Below are 6,561 nucleotides of genomic sequence, written 5' to 3'. Positions count from 1 at the left end.
AACCCAAGAAGAGGAAGAGGCAAAATAAGAAGGACGCCCAAGACAAGGCGGCGGCGGCCAAATCCAAGGACAAGGTCCCACTCCTTGACAAGTTGCCAAACAATTGGCGACCTCTGCATCACTTGGGTCAACCGATGCTGCCGGAGCATGTCATGAAGAAACTCACCCCGGATATGAGGAGCTTGCATGAGACTGTCAGGCATGTGGAGAACCTTCTTCTCAAATCAAAAGATCCTGGTTACCCTCTCTTCGTGGCGAAGGTGCCAACTGGCATGAACTTCGTCGAGAAGTACCCCGCGGACTTGTGCTTCATCCGGTTCAACGACATCTTCAGCATCTATCGCATGCAAGCGCTCCACTTTAGTGTGGTTCGCCTAGTTGCTCTTAGCTTGTCTGCCCAGATTGTTAAGGAGGAGACGCCGACCATCGCGATAATGGACCCCTTCTATATGCGGGAGAGCATCATCTGCAACGCTGGGGATCAAGCGATTGCCACCCAGCAGGTCGAGGATTTCATGCTGGCGAACATTAAAAAGGGCGCCATTCTCATCCCTTACTTCCCCGAGTAAGTAATCACTCGCTAGTCACCCATTACCATTCTATCCTATATCTCCATTTTCATTTCCAAAGGTTAATCCGTGTGTTTTCCGTAGAGACAAGTTCTGCACCCTCATCGTCGTGCACCCGCAACACTCGCATGCAGTCTATCTCGACTCGGGTAGGGACCACAAGAAAGACTACACCCACATCAAGGCCCTTCTCAATGATGCTCTCACCGGCTTCGCCAACAAGGCAGGCCCCCTCAAAGTAGAGAGGAAATCCCGAGGAGGCTTGGTCTTAACCCACACAACCAACTTCCCCTGCCTCAGGCAGTCGACGCACGACAATGGGATGGACGCGTGGTACGCCATCCTTCAGATGCAGGAGTACATAAAGTACGCAGATGACATGTTGCTGCCAGAGAATCTCAGAAACAGGTTTGCAAACATGGCGGATGTCCCTGATAGAGAGATTAGAAAGAACTGGGGTCGCATCCAGCAGTTCATTTGCACGATAATCCTGCAGGATGTCACCAATAGGTCTGGCGAGTTCTTCTACGGCTACGGTCTACCACCTAATGACGAGATAGAACTCCGCTTGGAGATGTCGCGTGATGAGAGGCCGTTCAACTCGCTTGAGGGCTGCCGTCCATTCCCCCCTAGGCGTACAACCTGATCCTACGACGGGAACACTTGCTAAAGCTTGAACGATATGTCCTTCAATTTCCGTATTGTAATAATTTCTATATATTCCCATAGAATCGACTAGTTGCTTTTATTTAGTTGTATGAATGTGCATGTGAACATGAGTCTTTAGTTTCATTTACTTTGCTATATATTTCAAGATTATGGCGTACATAGCTTAATAATTATTTGCATTTACTCGACCACTACTTGCCTCGTATTTGGAGTTCGCCGATGATTAGAATGTTCGGTCACTCGTACACTCGGGGGTGGAGCCAGTGAGCCTTGGTGTGACGGCCACAAGTATCAATCTATTGTGCATCCTACCTAGCCTCACTGACTCCATCCCTGGATGTTAATATTTGTTTCGACCGACAAAGTATGAGGCACGCTATTTAATTCATACTACTTGTCTTCTATTTGAGTTCGCACTTCTTAATTGCATTGGCCGATGATTAAAATGTTCGGTCACTTGTACACTCCGGGGTGGGGCCAGTGAGGCTTGGTGTGATGGCCACAAATATCAATCTATTGTGCATCCTACCTAGCCTCACTGACCCCATCCCTGTATGTTATTATTTATTTCGACCAACAAAGTATGAGGCACATGCTATTTAGTTCATACTACTTGTCTCTTATTTGAGTTGGCACTTGTTCATTGCATTGGTACTAACGTTTTACTTATCTTGTGAATGGAGATGCCGACGACATATGTCGTGTACAAGGGGACGGTTCCTGGAGTCTACGACGACTGGGAGGACTGTCGGAGACAGGTGCACCGTTTCAGCGGCAACAGCTACAAGGGATACCCCACTAGGGTGGAGGCGGAAGGAAGATACGCCCGTTATCTAGCGGGAGAGATGAGGGACATGAGGAGGAACCGGATGAAGACCATGGCCTTCGTGATGATGGTCATCATGACCATGTTGGTCATGTTCTATGTGATTGTAGTTTAGGTTAGGACCTACATTGTGAGGTGTATGACGATACTTGTGACGACTATGTACCAAGACTTCTAACTTTGTGAAACTTCGTCGTTCGGTGTTGCATATGCACATGTGTTGTATGAATCAACATTCCGAAACGAGACTTGCGTATTTGTGTATTGATACCGAAATGAAACTTGGCTCTCTATGTGCTTCTCATATTGCATGTAATGCTGTATAAATATGAACTGCGTTGTAAATATATACTGCTGTTAAATATGTATTGTAATATGCTGGAAAAAAGCTGAAAAAAGAATTTTCGAATTTATTGCCGGCGCACCTAAATGACATACTGCCGGCGCACGTGGCATGCGCCAGTGCTGGAAGCACTACTGCCGGCGCAGCTGATGGTGCGCCGGTGGAACTTGTCCTTTGCCGGCGAAGCGTCGATGGCGCGCCGGCAGTATCCGGCCTATCGCCGGCGCACCGCCTGGTGCGCCGGCAGTGGCCATTTATCACCGGCCCGTTCGCACCGGCGGGCTCGTGGTGCGCCGGCAATGGGCCTTTTAGGTTCGCCGGCGGTAGGCCTTTTCCTTGTAGTGGTATGGTTCATTTGTCAATCATAAAACAACTTAAAAAGATTAACTTCTCACCATATGATTGCATAGGAGCGTAGGGCTAAAAAAAGGAGCATACTAAAACCACTTGTTAACTTCACCTCAACTTTGTTCGGAAGCTCACTTGGTACTTGCACAAAGTTCATTTTTGTAAGACAATGCATGCGCGGTTGTAAAGTACAATTTTGTTTGCCTAAAGTTCAATTCAATCAAACAACGGGAGTTTACTCTTTCACTACAAAAGGTTCAGTATATTACATCGGGGTTTATATTATTTTGGGTAGTTGGATTTTATTGGCACTTTTTAAAGCATATAATGACTTACAGTCTAATATTGTTGAAAAAGTTATTCTATGGTTATTAATTATTGGCAAGTTTACCATGACCATGATGCCCTCACTATCTAGCGATTGTGATGCAGTTCATATCTGACACTGCTGCAGTTCACTATTAACCCTGGGTCGGTTCAGTTTGTTGTTGTTTGTCACAAGTAAGCTCCCTCCTTTGAACCCCTATGATGTGTGTGACACTGGAAAAGCTCACTTTAATTTTCTTAGGGGAGTTCACTTCGTATGAAGTTCAGTAAGAGATTGTTTGATGTTTCAATTTTTCTTAGATTGTGATTTGTTGTTATGCCTGCGCCTCCCCATTGTAACCACCGTGCTGAGCTGGGAAGTCCATTGTGAGCATCCTGGGAGTTAACCTTACACCGTTTGGTGCTGTTGCAGATCAATTATTCGACAGGAGTAGTGTGGCGGTGCATACTCGTCTAGATCTTGGTGTTTTAGAGCTGAGAATGCAGTAGGCGTTGCTGTAGCAGCGCGAGGCCTTTCCAGCGGTACGTGTTCTTGCTGTAGGTGCTAAAACTAAATTCATTTTGTTGGGTTGCAAGGTTCACTTCTGCTTGAGAAATTTATATTTTTGTCAGGATGTTCACTTCAATGATATAGGAAGTTCTGTACAAAAAACATTGCAAGGTGCAGCTATAGAAACCCAAACAATGTGCAGCAATTATTAGATTGAGAAAGTTCATTTTATTCATTTATGAAAGAAACTAAAAGTGAAGTTCACTCTGCAAATAAAATGAAGTTCGCTAGGCATAAAAATTGAAGTTTGTTTCAGAAATTGTAGAAAGAATTCAGTATAATAGAATCCTTGCTTGCTTCCGCTTTGAATTGTTTTATATTTTAGTCCAAGGTCAACACTAGCATTTGCTAATGAAAGTGGAAATCTCATTTATTCTAGAAGCGGTGATAATCTGTGCAAAGTAGCTCGCTCTTACAAACTATTATTATGCTAGACAATATATATATGACCGAATTTCTTTTAGATTTATTCACCATTTGAAATATATGAAGTGTGAAGTCTTTTTATGTTGCAACCTCCAATTTCTAAAAGATAGTAAACGCTGATTCTGGATGATTTTTTGTCAAGTAGAGTGGCAGTTGACATGTCATGATTCCTGAAAAAAAAGGAAGTTTGAAATATCAGGAAACGGATGATGCGTTAGCTAATTTTCTGTAGCATTTATCATCCTTTTTTTGGTAGCTGAAAGATATGCATTGTACAGGTGCATAAATAACATTAGATGGTTCAGTAGCTATGCCAATATCCTAACTTATGGAATTTGTTCCTTTAGTCCAGTTCATTACCTATAGACGACCATTTTTTAATGCAAACTAACTGCTACTAGTTCATGCGTGTACTCCTGGCAGCGCCACCATGAACTCCGGCTCTCCCACATAGCCACAGCCGCCACGGGACAAGCGCCGCCACAGGAGTTCACATGCCCCGCCGTGGTAGTTCACGTCCCTCTCCGCAGCGAGCATGTGCAGTTCTATCTTCAGGTATGTTAACTGCGCCTCTTCGGCTGTCCGCTGCGTGATTTTGGGGAGTTTGCCGCAGTACCATATGTACCTATTCTATTTTCAAGTCTGGTATTGATCCCTCTTTGTAAACAAATAATATAGCCATGCATGTGGTGTTTTGAGAACTGATGAATGGCCATTTTTATTATTGCCGCATGTCTCTTATATATCATTTTTACTATTTTTCAGTGCTAGCAATTGCTAATTAGAAGTAATTCTTGTTACAGATTGCAATGTGCTGTTGTTCTACAGCTCTAACTGCAAGTAGAGCACCACAAGAGTTCATTGTGACTCCCTCTGCAGTCCGTTGGCGTGGTCGGGAAGTCCACACGCGCATACCCTGGCAGTCCTGTGCGTGCCACCAGGGAGTAAAACTACAATACGCCGATGTTTAGCCGCTGATTCACATGCGTGTCCTCTGAACCGTCGATTCTTAGTTCTGCAATTAATACTTGTCTTAGCTTGTTTTGGGGAGATGTATTGCAAATTGCAGGGATAAAAAAAAGGTTAATGGCTTGTTGTGATTTCTCCACTCTAGCTTATAAAGGTGCACGACACCTGCTCTATGGCACACAATTGGTCGTGAAGTTCAGACAGATAGAGTCGCGGAGTTCAGGAAGAGATCAGCATGTGTGAAGTTTAGAGACATGCCTCATCAGAGTTATTCTGAATTGTAATCTGTAGTCATTGAATATCTGGTAGCATCTCAAGTACAGGAAACTACAGCTGTTTGCAGTTTTATCTTGTCTATGTTCACTTCGTCCAAGAGGAAATTCACTCCGCCTGTAGTTTTTTTTGGTTGTACAATTCTACCAAAGTGGAAGTTAATATATTTATGCGTTGTACACTTCTCTTAAAAAGTGGAAGTTCATTTTCATTTTGTACCAAGCCATAGTTCACTTTAAACAAGCTGGTAATTTATTTTTGTCAATCTTAACTTTGTAAGCGGAGGAAGTTCACCATGAACATGCCGGAAATTTGCTTTTGTCAAACTTCACTTTTCCGAGCGCAAAAGTTCACTTTGAACATGTCGGAAGTTCATTTTGAGCATGTATCTAACTTCTATACCACGATCGAAAGTTCACTAATAGATATCCGGAGGTTCACTTCCATAATCAAGCAACTCTATGTACTCTATTTTTTTGGGCGGAAATCATACATATAGAAATCATCCATATGACCTTTTATTCCGCAAATCGATTGGCGCTACATATAATTAGCACTAATATAACTCTATTAATATTCTAACACCCCGCAATGCCACACGTAATCAATCTAGATGAGCTAATTTCAAAATGTTCTCGTGTCGGCGTTATCTCCGCTTTTACGTATTTCAAAAATTAAACTTAAATCGTTTAAAATTTGAAAAACCTTCAACATGAAAAAGGTGCGCCTAGTCAATATCATTCCAACGCAATATCATTTGGAACATTCCGACAAGTGGTTCAGAAATAAGACACAAAAAACAGTACAAAAACCGAGAAGTTAGAAAAAGCGGAATCATGTATTTTTAAATCTGCTCTTAAACCACAGAGAATTTGGAAACATGTTGTACATGAAAAAGGTGCGCCTGGTCAATAGCTTTCCAATGGTATATCATACGTATCAATCCGATAAACTGTTTGAAAACTAGAACACCAAAACTGCATGAAAATAGAGAAATCCGCGAAAACATTGTTTTGTATAAATAAAATTACTTTTGAAACAATACAGAATTTGGGAAAACAATAAACATGAAAAAGTTGCGAAATTTCTGTACGAATCCAACAGTATATTATATGCATCATTCCGATAAGTGGTTTGAAAACCAACATGAAAATACTTTCCGCAAAAACATGCAATTCTCATATTCCGTCAAGAAGTTCACTTCAAAAAACCAGGAAGTTCACAAGTGGTTTGAGAATAGCTATTCGTACGGAAATTTACT

This window comes from Lolium perenne, chromosome 2 (genome assembly GCF_019359855.2).
Source record: "Lolium perenne isolate Kyuss_39 chromosome 2, Kyuss_2.0, whole genome shotgun sequence".
Classification (NCBI taxonomy): Eukaryota; Viridiplantae; Streptophyta; class Magnoliopsida; order Poales; family Poaceae; genus Lolium; species Lolium perenne.
Note: the sequence above shows the minus strand (reverse complement) of the source record.